Source organism: Rhipicephalus microplus, chromosome 1 (assembly GCF_043290135.1).
Source record: "Rhipicephalus microplus isolate Deutch F79 chromosome 1, USDA_Rmic, whole genome shotgun sequence".
Lineage (NCBI taxonomy): Eukaryota > Metazoa > Arthropoda > Arachnida > Ixodida > Ixodidae > Rhipicephalus > Rhipicephalus microplus.
Genome location: NC_134700.1, coordinates 49,620,297 through 49,634,920, shown reverse-complemented (window position 1 = coordinate 49,634,920; position 14,624 = coordinate 49,620,297). Strand labels below are relative to the sequence as shown.

At 42.4% G+C, this 14,624-nt stretch overlaps 1 protein-coding gene across 14 annotated transcripts in view; it reads right to left on the bottom strand.

Annotated features, from left to right (window-relative positions):
- Positions 1 to 14,624, bottom strand: part of LOC119178502 (uncharacterized) — a 663,369-nt gene that overhangs the window by 254,981 nt on the left and 393,764 nt on the right. For 8 of the 14 annotated variants that reach the window (XM_075867300.1, XM_075867405.1, XM_075867249.1 and 5 more), the window contains one exon: positions 6,317 to 6,477. The exons of the other annotated variants lie outside the window; for them this stretch is intronic. The gene's annotated coding sequence lies outside the window, so the exon portion shown is untranslated. The remainder of the gene's footprint in view (positions 1 to 6,316; positions 6,478 to 14,624) is intronic. 14 annotated transcript variants of the gene reach the window in all.

Here is a 14,624-nt window from a genome sequence, read left to right as displayed (position 1 = left end):
AGAATATGTGAAAATTTAGACTGCATACTATCAGTGACAAAAAAATTAATTGTTAACAGATTCAAGATGACTCCTAAAGCAAAGTTTGTTAGATATAAACTATTTGTTGTATATTATTGACTCCTATAGTGTGGGATAATATACCTTAAATTGAGGGGTCGGTGTCTGAACACAAGGCTATTGGAACATAAGAGATGTTTAGAAACAAATATTCATTTCCACCTAAAGGGAGTCTGTGCTCAGTGCCACTGCTTGCCACTATTTGATGGCACCACAGTGATTTTGCACCATGGAAACCAACTCATAAGGAAAAATGTTGAATGAATTCACAATAACAGAAGAAAGGACTGCTGCGTTAGACAATGGCTGGTTTCATTAAGTCATCAGGATGCCGCTTTCCTGGAAGGCTTTTAGGTAAAGTGTGTAGTATTGCATTTGTCACATTCTTTCTTGTTGCCTGCTAACAGTTTAGCGCATGTAAGTTTCTACTCGAAAATCTTGCAAGTGCCCTAAACTGTACGTTTTCTTGGTTTATGTTAGTATTTCTTTGAAAAGTGTAGGCTTCACATGCTCCGTTTTGATCGCATGAGTGTGCGTGAAAGATTTTTTTCGTGGCTAAAACTGCATGAAGTGTTAACCTCATTTATAGTCGTGCCGCGAGAATTTTATTGTTAAGCTTGCAAAATATGTTATTACATAGGTGTTCTTGACTGTCAATCTATTTCTGTGTGGCACGGGGGAAGGGGCGTGGGTGCATATATGTTCAGTACTTTTCCTGTAGTAAATTCAATTGCGAGTAAAGCACGTGTCGTTTCCTTGTCCACTTTGTTCCTGTAAATAGTGAGCTACTTTAATATACAGAATATTAAATGCGGTTCCTTGACAGGCACGGCTCTTGTATAGTTTCTTTCTGTAAATAATTTTCAGGCGCAGTGGTGGCACTGGAGCACAATTCTAGAGTGCTGCGCGAAATTTCCGTGTTCTGATCCCGTTCAGCGCTAGAGTTTTTTTTTTTACTTTATTTTTTATGTCAATCAATTACGCCACAGATGGCAAAGGCGATGGTGACACCGCCCAGCGCAGGAACGAGCTCCGAACAACTGAACACTAAGATTCCTCGTAAGCTAACTCACGCCCAACCGCTTAAATGTAAACGCAACGTTTAGGCAGTCCTTGCTATAAAATTATAAACGTGAGCATGAACGCCTGGCCTCGGCTTATACGCTCCTTCTTGACAGACATTTTTACAGGTGCCTTATTAAACCTTTCAGTGTAGAGCTTGCGTTAGTTTTGGACAGATTCTTGATATATCATTTGTACCTAGTATCCGAAGTGCTACTAAATGTGGGCCATAAAAGATGCAAACAGAGACTTGCGCAGACTTCGAAAATATATTTATTGAAGACCACAAAGCAACACGCGTGCATGTTATCAAACAGCTGAAAACGCAATCACAGGTGACCAAATAAAAACTGCAGTTTTGGTCAGTTGTGCACACACTGGAAGCACTTACGTAGTTGAAACATGCTTTGCTGAAATGAGTGGCCTCTATTATTTTTCTTTGTTTTTTTTTGCGCGCTTCATAAAGGTAGCACGATCAAATTGTGGTGTGCGATTACATTCGTTGCAGAGATCCGCAAGAAGCCCCGCTGCGGTGGTCTAGTGGCTAAGGCACTCAGCTGCTTACCCGCAGGTCGGGGGATCAAATCCCGGCTGGGGTGACTGCATTTCTGATGGAAACGGAAATGTTGCAGGCTCGTGTGTCCCAATTTGGGTGCACGTTAAAGAACCCTAGATGGTCGAAACTTACGGAGCCCTCCACTACGGCATCTCTTATATTCATATGGTGGTGTTGGGATGATGAACCCCACAAATCGATCAATCAATGAATCAATCGAGATCTGCAGGATGGTCGTGCATTTTTCCTGACATTCATAAAATGCTCCCGTGCTGCTCACGTGCTGAGCAGCACGTATAAAATGCTCATGTGCTGCTCATCAATGCTCATAAAATGATCAAAATGCTCATAATATGCTCATAAAACGCTCATAAATACTGACGTGCTGAGCCTTCACGAAATGCTCACGTGCCGATGCATTCAAGCATCGGTGCATATGGTCAATGTGCTTGTTACCGCAGTACAGAAGTAGCTTGTAAACTATGTGCACAGTAGCTTGTAAACTATGTGCACAGTAGCTTGTAAACTATGTGCACCACACAATCACTGTGATGGTGACCATGCTTTGCGCATGACTTGTTTTTATCGAGGTCGTCTTTGTGGTCAAAGAATATATACATGTTGTTATGGTGCCCCAGACATGCGCAATAATTGCTTTTTAATTGACAATTGCACAAGCACGAACGCTCAACCTTGAGCAACATAGGTGGGCGCTGCGGAGGGGTCGGCCGTTTCAAGTACCCGATGCTGTTAAGAGAATGCAAACATACAAATGTACAGAAATACAGACCATATATTTTTGCGTTGAAAGTCCCCAAGAAAGACTATCGGGTTTAAAAATAATGCTATGGCACAAGTAACATCTCATAACAGAGATATCTCTTACTTTGTTGTGCATACGCTCGACCGCAGGGCAGATACGGCTACGTTTTCTTTTTGCAAAGCATACAATGTTTACATTGCATTTTAGGCCAATCATCTTTAGGCGATTGGAGCTGCTATTTAGATAAAGAATAACTGCACTTTTCACGTTCTCTTGTTCATAACTTTTCGTCGATTCATTCAGTGACCGAAAATATTCAAGCGCTTTCTCGCTAGTTGCAGTCAGTGAGGAAGACGGGAAACCTGCTTGTATCAATCAGGCAGCCTGGCCTTCAAGACTGTCTCGTAAAGTGACAGCATGTCTTCGAAATTGCTGGCTTGAAAAAGGGAAGAGCAATGCTGTTCTTAACCAGTTTTGTATGGAAAGATTTGAAATTTTATATAGGTTTTTCCAATCTTTGCGCAAAAATGTAACACGTGTGGTCACAAACAAAAGATAAAGTTAAGTCTAGCAAATGCAGTTTGTTACCCGTGGCAGTTCACAAGTAACATTCAAAGCGTAGACATGCTGCTTTAAAAGTGTGTAAGTGGGACGATTTGCGAAGAAACCAATGGTACACTTTGTTATTATCCTTAGCTGGCGCGGGGACTTAATATGGAGAGGTGAACTTCCAGAACTCTTGCGGCCTAAACAGCGTAAACTTTATAAAAACTTCTAAACTTTTACCTTGAGCGAACTAGCATTATTTTTAAAAGACAACAGCACCTGCAAAAAAGCGACGTTGGTAAAGGGTCATCAGTGGCACCGATTCTGTGTGACATGTTCTTGGCTTCATATGACAAGCTTGTGAACTGTCGCGTTGCTTGCTCAGAAGTTATCAGTTTTTTAGATATGTAGAAGACCACGGAATAGTTTTATTTGGACAATAGTGATTATAAAAATTTTATTAGGATAATCACAAGCATTTTGCATTGAATCGGGTGGACTGCATTATGCATTGAGATGGCTTAGCTATGAAAGAATAATTACCAGCAGAATGCTAATTGTAGAGCTGCTACCTTCTATGATGGCCATGTTCGCTATATGTGAAACCACGGGATCAAGAAAAATATTTCTCTTTACTACGGTGGACACGCAGAACTTTTAAAAAGGGCGATCGCGTTCTTTTGTGCAAAAACCACATTAGCAAAACAAAAACTTTCGTCATGCCTCCTCAAAAAGCCTGAATTGCAACGATTAGGCACTGCCGGTTTTCCATTTTCGGCAGTCACTGCCGCGTGCGAGTCAGTCCTACAGGACCCTAGGTAACGTGAAGCAGACAAAGAAAGGAAGAAAAAAAACCAAGACCACAGGTGATCTTATTCTTCACAACTTCTCACCTCATTCTCAGAAGATCGTAATCTGGCATTACGAAGAAGTTGTGTCTTTCTTTATATATAAGCTAAGTTAGATTGCATTAGGTTTAGCTAGATTTCCCCTTTATTGACCATGCATGTAAAAAGAAAAACTGCTATAAAAAGTAAATAACAGAGGTGCGCAGGAATGGAAGCTTGGGCTAGTTGATGCGTAGTCATATTTGAAAGTTTTTTTTTTCAGCGCGCGAATGTAGGAAAAAAGAGACAGGGTTGACAGAAAGAGCACTGACTGCTAATTCACTCTATTTTGTAGAGTGGCAAAACATATACGTCGAAAAGGACAATACAGAACAGGAAGATAAAGGACAAGCCTGATAAAAGGGTCAGTATAAAACACGTGTGACGGGTCCTCGATTGCCTTGAAGCTGAGCCAGGTAATCACGGTCTTCAATGAAGCAACAAATGGGGAGCTTATGCAGTTTTCACCTAGCAAGTGTCTTTTTGCGCTTCAATAATTTAGTGGGTGACCTGATTCTTATGCCTCGTCAATATAGAGCCCATATTGAAGAATGACGCGCAACCACAATTGAAGAATGACGCGCAGCGTTCAGTTGGTTTTTACTGCACAGAATAAATTGCGGAGACTTTGCAAGTGGGTTAGCACACCACGCACAAACTCTGCCCCTCGCTCGGTAACGCACAGATCACGCTACGTCCCATGCGCAGTGAAAGTCGTCTACTTAATTCCACTGACGTGTTGGAACACCTACGTCCAATGAACCAGCAGGTTCACAAATGACCGCCTCTGAAAACACCTAAATAACATGCACGATGTGGTACAAGGGCACCTTAGCATCCATTGCCGGGATCGTAGTTCCACTCCCCTCTTCTATCAGTGCTCCATATTGGCAAGGTGAAAAAGCTTACCTGCGTAAATATTGAAGCGGAGAAAATGCAATTGCTAGGTGAAAACTGCGTAAGCTCCCATCGCGTGCTATATCACAGTTAGAACGTGATTACCTGGCTGGGCTTTAAGGCATGCTATCAAGAACCCATCACAAGTGTTTTAATACTGACGCATTGATTAAGCTTGTCTTTCATATTCCTGTTTTATATTGTTCTTTTCGACGCAGATATTTTGCCATTCTGCGCAATGAAGTTAGCTGGCAGTCAGCGCTCTTTCTGTTTATCCTGTCCCTTTTTTCCGATGTTAGCACGCTGAAAGGACTTTCAAATGTAATAGGGGCTGCTCATATCAGGAAGTCAGGCTTCTGCCGTGTAAGTGCTCCAACAGTGCAAATGACTAATAAATTCTGTTTTGTTCGATCCCATATGATTGCGTGTTCGAGTGAGTGATAACATGAGCGCATGTATAAAAACTGGCTTTGTGATTTTCAATATATATCAGGTGGAAGTAAGCGCAAGTCTGCGTCGTCTAATGTCCACGTTTACTGGCGCTGAAAATACTTAATATATACTGCTACCTTCGTGCACGTCACGAGCACAAGATGATATCAATACCAAGTTGCCATTCAACGAAATATTTTAGAATAAAGTCGCTTACTCATGTCCTGCGCGCGCTCTTAGCACAACCGCCTCAAACAATCTCGAAGTTTTCAGATGTTGCAGCATGACATTCGATGAAAGTGAGTGTGGGTGATGAGCTCGCACGTTACAACAAAAGTTATTGCCACGTGGTCGTGATGTTGACGAGCGCAGGGGACTGTTTGTCCAAGATGAAACTTCTCATTTCACTGAAGTTGTGGCGTGTAAACGAGAAAACAGATTACAGCAATACACACTGGTACTGATAGCAGCGAATAAAGTGTCAGCCGCCAATTAGTGGACCATGACTGACACGGGCTCTCTTACATACCTTACGCGTCAACTTTCCAGACTGGTGGTCGACTAAGTTGTAGAATAAGCTTGTGTTCACGTCATGCGCGCAGTTCTTAAAAATGCTTTATTTTCAGCCCAAAAGCTCCTGAAACACTGCAGACACGGTTTGCGCTGAGCCTTACATGCAGTCGTGGTGCACTGCGAAAAATGGCGTGTATTTACGGGCAGAAAAGCGGACATTGTGTCCAGGAAATATACCCACCCACCCCTTCGCCAACATTAAGAATACAGCCCACATTCAAGGATCACAGACTTCAACACTTCGCGAATATCATGAATACAGCACACGTTTACCATTGTTCTTTCACTGAATAGTGCAAAAAAACAAGTGTCTTCACCGTCAACAAAAAATTAGACGAAAGTAATCATTTGCAATACGGATGACCTCCAGAAATTTATACTAATATGGCCGTCACATACCATCATTGCATCCATCAGCGCGACGTCATCTGCACCGCTTTTATTCTACGAAACTATATTTGTTCCCCAACGGTGGTTTAGGCGGGCATCACGGAAAGAGAACCATTCGACCGCGACGGGCGCAGCGCTATTGTCACTCACCCGTTGGCAGTCACCACTGTATAGTCATAGCCCGACTACCCTCCTCAAAGGCCAGGACGCACACACGGAACGGGACCCGGCTGGCACTGCCTTTTTGTCTGGTCTGCATCTTGGAGGTGAGTGCTGTTATGCCTGCGAGTCCACAGCGAACGTCCATGCCTCTGAAAAAGGCAATCCGTGTCAAGGCCAGCCCGCGAGCCCGCCTGACGCGAACAACTCAACGGCGTCATCACGTGGCATTGCCTCTCTGCCGCACACGCACAGTGAGTCACCTCAGCCAGAGAGCCCGTCGAGCAAGCAATCGGCGCCTTCCTGTCTGGCGAGTCTGACGCAAAGCGTGGTGACGTCACTCGTCCTTGGGTGCAGCCACGTGCAGCGCAGCGGCTTCAGATTCGATGACGCGGCCCAGCGGCGACCCCATTAGAGGATTCTGACCTCACGACCAGCGGCGCTTCTGGTTGGACATTTAGTTACTCAAAGAATCCACCCGGTGCATATAAAAGAAGCCCTGCGGCGCGTCGCGAGCAGTAGACCTATGTGTTAGAGAGGAGAGCTCAGCACTTCGGGTCTCTAAGCTGTCGGTCCCAGTGCCGAAATAGTAACGCCTCTGTATATATGCTGTACATATGTTGTATATGTGTATATGCTGTACATATATGCTGTACTGCTAAGTGGCAAATGTCCACCAATGTGAAAAAATCCGCAGTTATGACGGTAACACGTAAACAGAATCCATCGCAATTCATCTACACATTTCATGGTTCACCACTGACTAATGTTGTGCAGCATAAGTACTTAGGCATTACATTAACGTCTGACCTGAGATGGGATACACACATAGCTAACGTCCCTTCGGCCGCACTGCGTAAACTTTTCTACCTAAAAAGACGACTTAGAATTGCACCAGCGCCCGCAAAACTCTTGGCTTATACCATGTTCGTAAGACCAGTATTAGAATATGCCAACGTACTTTGGTTTCCTTATACGCTAAGTGGTATTAGTAAATTAGAGGCAGTACAACGCAAAGTCATACGGTTTGTACACAACAAGTTCAAACGTACAGATTCTCCCACTAACCTTCTGGCTTCTTCTGGCATTGAAAAACTAGCTACTAGGGCAAAAGAGGCACGCCTGAGGTTCTTGTACCAGTTGTTACATGGCCACTACAAGGTAGATGTGTCTAAGTACGTCACATTTTCACAGTCACGCCCTACTCGTCAAAAGCACAAATACAGTCTGCAAGAATATTCCTCAAACAGTGACGTCTTTGGAAAATCGTTTTTCCCACTAACAATACGCGAATGGAACAAACTGAATGCAAATGCTACTAATGCCGACACACTATCCACATTCACCGCAGTGTTAGAAACCATGCGTAATCTACAGTAGTGCTTCAATGCTTCACATACCTTTGCTATTTTCCTCTTTTCTTTTTCTTTTTTGCACGGCGCACTGTAGCAGGCCAGAAGGTACTGGGTGGGGCTTATGTATATCAGTTGGAATGTTATTGTTTGTTCTTCTTGAATGTATACTACCTGCAATGTGCCCTCTGCAATGACTCCAACATTGGAGTCGACAGTATTGCAAATAAATAAATAAATAAATAAATAAATAAACCTTGTTTAACTCACCGTCGTCTCGTCCGCTCTTCTATTAGCTCTGCGCAGAAGCAGCCGCGAGCTGAGAAACCTACGCTACAAACGGCTGGTGACATTCCCGGCGGAGTTCGAAGCAGTGGCGCCTTCGGGACCGTGTTGGCGTCGCCGTCTATCGAAACAGTGGTTGCAGCGGTGAGATTCGTGGCGGCCATCGTAACGTCGTCGGAAGCGCGCTTTGCAACAGTGCCTAGCATTTAATTTACTCGCGATTTGGGTTACAGCTCGTGCCACTAATGATCTGTGTTATGTAGTACCTACACAATATCTCAGAATAGGCCGCTTCGAATAAAATCGAGGCCATAAACGCAGTGCTCATTTTTCGTGGTCGTTTTCACGTGGCTTGTATCATGCATGCTTTTTCTGAGACGGAGTGCGTACTGATAGCAGAAAATACAGCGTTTACGGAAATCGCAGATTGATTATGTTGGTCGTGTTTGCCATTTCGAGAGTGACATTTTCATTGCACTCTGATTACTTGTCCACAGCAGCTGCATTACTCTATGCCGACAGTGTTCGGGCTTGTCAGCACCCTAGTGCAGCCGTGTAATGTGTGCGCCTTCATTTATGCTGGCGGGTTTAGGTGAGCCTCTGTTTACGGTGCTGGCACGCGCCGCTGCGCCGTAAGACGAGACCAAGGAGAATTAAAGAAAAATTGCTGGAGTGGAAGCTCCTGCGATGTCTTGCCAGCAGAAGTGAAGCCACCTATTGCCACTGCCAAGATGGCGGAAACATGCTCTTTTCTGATAGTGCCCACATAAAGATCAAGTGGCTTTGATACGTTATGTAAATGCTACGTTAGTTCTAAGTTAAAGGATAGTTGTTCCCGACGAAATAACGCACAGAAACAAGTATGGATGACTGAATCTTCAAAGAACTTTGCCTCCAATTAGAGGCTCACTATGGAAAACTAGTAACTTTAAGACGCACTTGGAGCACTATGTGGCCCGAAAATGTTCCCACATTAAACTCGTTGGGCGTGCGAGGGAAACGCTTCGTTTTAATCGCGGAACAGCGATACTTTTTTCATGCCCCTAGCAAGATGGCCGCCACAGCTGCCATCTTGCCAGAGGAACGGCTTCACTTGTACGCAATCATTTCCACTCCAGCATTTCTTTTTAATCCTCCTTGGACGAGACGATATCTACTATGAAATCTTGGCGCGCTGCAACCGGCCGGCGTGTTCTCCACGTGAGGCCGAAGTTCATCACATCCGCTTTGTCTAATAAAAAGAGGCTGGCGGCAGGTAGACACAATGTGCGAATAGCCAGATAGAACTTTTAACTCAAGAAATCTAAAACAGCATGTGAAGTCCTCCCGAAAGCTAGAAACCACGAGTCGTAACACTCATTTTAAAAAATAATAAAAAGAATCTCTGGTTCGTCTGCCACGGTGGTATAGTGGTTACGGTGGCCGGCTGCTGACCCGAAGCCCACGTGTTCGATGCCAGCCGTGAAGATATCCTGGTTTTTAGACGCAAAACCCCAGGAAATATTTTTTAAATCTCTTAATCTCTATTTTAGTTAGTACAAAATTTTCTGTGTAAAACAATCGCAAAATTTTCAGTACATGAAGATTAAGGTCCATATTGCGGATTTCTTTCATGGCGAGATAACATATAGTGAAATATGTGGAATATGATAGTTCATATTAGCTGATTATTAGAGTTTTCTTTTTGTAGGCAAAGAGTAATTCGATATGTGTAGAGTGCGAAACAATTTTATAGCTGGTGAAAAGGTTAGTAATTTGTGAGTTTTTGTACATGTTTGGTTGTACATTTAGCATTGAGGTGGTCCTAGTAACAAACTATGGTAAATACCACATTTAGTAATAGGCTTCATTGGTTACTGTTAGAAAAAGTCATCAAATCGTGTTTCATTTTAAGAGATAAAAACCTTTTTTTCCGTCTTTATATCATGAAGCAATGAGTCCTAGTGGTGAGTAATAGCAGCACAGCCATGACGAACATTTAGACAACATATCAATTTCGTCCGTGCTTACTTTAATAGTTTGCTATCCAGTACTAGCCTACATAAGTAAACAAGAGATCCAAACTGTACTAGGGTGCATTTAGCCACATGCAGCTATCTTCTCACAGTTCCAATAGTGCGCCTATGCAACACTGGTAAGCGATACCCATACAGGCAAGAACACATTACCTGTGCGATAGATTTAGAAGTGACAAAAACACCACAATTATGAAAAGGATCAATTCAAATCAGAAAAAAATGATATGATTATTTCATGAACCAATACAGTTGTATTAAAATGACAATGGCTGCTAGTAATGTGACAATGCGGTGCTACCTGTCGTTGAGTATTTACAGCAAAGTTTAGAGCACGGATGAAAAAAAGGAATAAGAAGACACTGCTAACTACTGGCGTTTGATAAAGCTTCTGCAGATTATATTTCTGGTGTTATCTCCAGGTAAAGACTCCTGGTCAAAGATTGGAAAAGTGAAAATTGTTTAAACCATAGTGGGGCCCTTATCATGAAGGTAATTGATTCTTTTAAGGTGAAGCTTCATTAAAAAGTTGTGTTCTTTCTCTTCAGTTTTATTTGAAGTTTGCAGGGTGAGAGCTACCTAATATCTTTGATGTAACTCTCAGCTTAAAAGAAACAGAGTTGATACCTTAATGTTGGTAATGAAATAGAATAAATTCATTTTTTTCACTTGGAAACAGAGTTGATACCTCAATATTGTGACTGAAATAGAATCAGTTACTTTCTGCAGCTGAAAACAAACCTTACAATTTATTTCAGCAGAAGCTTTTACATTCACAAAAGGGACCCCTTTTTTGCACGCTCTCAAGTGTATGTGCTTTAGTGATTACTAGCTTATAAATAGTAAAATGGTTTACATAATGGGTTTCAATAGTACCAACTTTTGTATACTAAATTGTAAAGCTCTTATTCTTTTCAGGAAGAACTGAAACAATACGGGGCAAGTATTTGGTTGAAATGTTTAGTGTCAACATGTTTTTGAAGCCCATAAACACTGACTTTTATGTTTTGTTGCCTATATTTGATTTACCACAATTGTCATATAGATAATGTTTCTTTTAATTTTGTTAGTGTTATACCTGGAATATATATATTATTCACAGTGCAGCAGAGGGCACTACGATAACTTTAAAAAGCATGGTTTTTAAACATTCGCATGGACTAAATTCAAATACAATACAGTGAATCTCATGACATGTGGAGATCGATTTCATGTGAAAGATTCAATGGCAAGCTGTCTTGGCTGCAATCTTCTTACTTCTTGAGTCAATTGTTACTAAGTTAATATATATTTTTCTGTAAACTTAGGAGCTGTCAGCATATCAAGGGCTTACCAGATATGTCAATCGCACTGATGCCTCAGGAGTACCTGATGGTACAACATTATGCCTGTACTCACATCTCTGCTTTTTAGAGCGCAGACTTCAGGTTTATCGAAATCAGGTGCTAGCTACGGTGCCATGATGCGCATATTATAATTTCTGCCAGGTAAAACAGCACTTCGTTGTAGCTTGTTTAGTCATATATGAATACCTATTTATTGTTTAATACATTGCTTTAAATGGGGATAGCAAACATTGCAAACACACTAGACATTGCTTCAATACGATGCCTGATTAGTCTTTTCTGAAGCATTCACAACTACTAGTATGGATATGTACACCACCTGGAATTCAAAAGTTCAAATGCTGCCGCAACTGATATTTATTCTATCTTTATTTTCTTCGAAATTTGTCACTCGTTGTGAAGCTGCTATTATTGGCAACAGATTTACTGTTGCACTGTATCTTTAATGCTTACTCGGACAGTGCATTCTTGCTGTTCCTGAGTTAACATAGGCAGTGAATCACATGTGGGTCATACCCACATCCCAAAGGCAGTAGTGTGCAGGTATGCACACAAGTGGCTGATGAAAAGGTTTGACAGCGTGTTAGACAAGCATGTCATATTATTCATGTCATGGGGTCATGACAAAGCAGTTACAATACCACACTCACTATTTATTCTCTTCCAGGTGCTGCTTTTATTGTTCTTGGGCAAGCTGTCACCTCTCATGCCAGCGCCACTATGACTGATCATGCCAGAAGCACATTCGTGACCTGATATTGCAAGAATTTGTGCCACTGCTTCACCAGCAAATTATCAAGCGCCATCATTTTCGCTGCATCCTCCACTGTAAATTCTGGACGGTTGAGCGTTCAGTCCAGTAGCATTGAACAGTGACAGGTGATCAAGCAGCCTATAAGCACACCCATATCTTCGTTGCATGAGGCTATAGCACTACAGTCAAGATTTCATACTCAGTGTTAATGTTCTTCAACGTTAGTGAGTGGGAAACAAACCTTTACCAATGTTTACTTTGTTGTCATTATCCAGTTGAAAATTTGATTTCGACATTGCACATCCAAAACATAGCCTTCGAAAGGTGACCTTTAAGACGAACAGTTGTAATTTCTGCGTTGAATTTTACACTGGCTACCTCGAGCCGTAGTGAGTGCAAACATTTAGTGCTGGCAACCTAACAAGGGTATTGTAAACATCGCTGGCTCATTGTTACTGTGTTTTACAGCATACCAAATTAGTCAGCTAGAGCACAAAAAGTAAAAATAGCACCCACTATAACATCCAAGTTTTCGTTCATTAATTTAGGTTACTTCAGTGGGATGAGTGGAGGTGCCATGAAGGAGTTTGTATAAAAAATCAGCAACTATACATTAATTTACAGAGCGTATGTTTAGGCCACTTTTCAACTAGTAAGATCAGACCCATCATTGCCAACTTCTCTAACAATTAGGCATTTTATCTGTAATGTCTATCAGCATTCCTGTTGCAAGGCAAGGCCTGTAGCTAGAAGTTCGTATCAACATTTTGAAATATGAGTGCGGCTTTCCTAAGCCTTTTCATGTGATACTAGGCTTGCTAGCCTTTTTGACTATATACATTTGTTACTTAACATAGGCTGTCAAGTTGACGCGCTGTTTTTATATTTTTTACAGGTCTTGATAGGGTTTCTCGCTACATTTTTACTAACACAGCAAAACATTCCCCTGAATGTGCTCATTTGGGTTAGACTTTCAATTGTGCAGACTTCCGTTTACATCTGTTCATATAGACAACATTTCTTCTGCCTATGTGACTTCTGCTGTATTCCAAGGAAGTGTGCTCAGTGGAGGCCTGTGGCCAGACGGGTGCCCTAGGAGTCTGTTCCCCCCCCCCCCCGAATTCTAATGTTGCGGGTTGTCCTACTGAGCATAAGTAATGAATAAAGTCATTTTCATGGTCATCAATATGTGCCCACCCCCTCCATACATTCCGGACTATGGAGCTGTCTCTTTATGAGCTAGTCATTTCTTCTTGCTCGTTCTTCATTGTTTGTTTTTACCTCGCATTGTCTGCATTGTATTAAATAAAGGGTGTTTCAAGAAATGTGTCCAATATTCTTAACAAACTACAGAAAGGTGGTGCTCTCGGGCAAGTTGCGGCATTGCCTTTTCTCTGACAAAAAAAATCTTCAGATAGACACAAACAATATTTGCGGCAGTAATTATAGCAATTAGGACTATTACATTTTTTACGGGTGGTGTTAGCTGGTTGAGTCAAATGACCGAATTCAAGTCCTTTCTACGAAAGTCTACAGCCACTTTAAAATTTTGGAAAAACAGCCACTTATAATCCCCGTGGAGTGATGCAATCTGCCTAATATAGCTGTAGAAACGAAAAACAATGCACCAGATAGCACATCTACCATTCATTTCGACAACGCCCTCAATGACGACACTGTTTCTCTAGCCGTTATCAACCGTCAATTTAGACACTTTGCTTTCTGCACGCTTATCGACGCTCACTTAATCTTCTCCCCCAATGCAAGAGAAACAGTGTCGCCATGGAGTGCATTGTCGAAGTGAATGGTAGATGCACTGTTTGGTGCATCGCTTTTGGTTGCGCCAGTTAAATTGAGCAGAATGCATCGCTCTGCGGTGATAACCAGTGGCCGCTGGTGATCACCGCAAACTGGCTATGGACTATTTGAAAAAAGGCGTTCAATTTACCCATTCGACCCAATCGGCTCCCGCCACTGGTGAAATAGATAATGTTGTGAATTTCTATAATTGCTCTCGTAAGTAATGTTTGTACCTACCTGAACATGCTTTCTGCCACAGGAAGGCAACGCTGCATGTAGCACGCAAATGCCTCTTTTCTCTAATTTTTAAAAATATTTGCCACATTCTTTGAATGATCTGTTGATGATATCTCTAATGAGTCATGCCATGCCAAATCATTCATCTGTTCAGGCGTTTATTAGCCGGCAACTGCGAACATACACAATGGCGACAGTCACCACCAAGCACGGACACCCAGCGCAAGTGGCGTCCTTGTTGGGTTGCCCCACGAGAAGGTACTCAAGAGTTCGACCCATTTCAGAGTTCTGAGACTTCGCTACAATTACCCCGGGGTCTCAGAGGGAGCCGCCTGGCGACCTAACAGCTTGTTAGTACAAGCGGGTCATAATAAGCCTTCAGGCGTTCCACGTTGACGATGTCGCGCCCGCTGCGGCGCATGTCCGAAGATTGTTCGACGGGTTCGATCAGATAGTTGACCGTAAATGTGCACTCGATGACACAGTAGGGGCCTTCGTATTTGGGAAGTA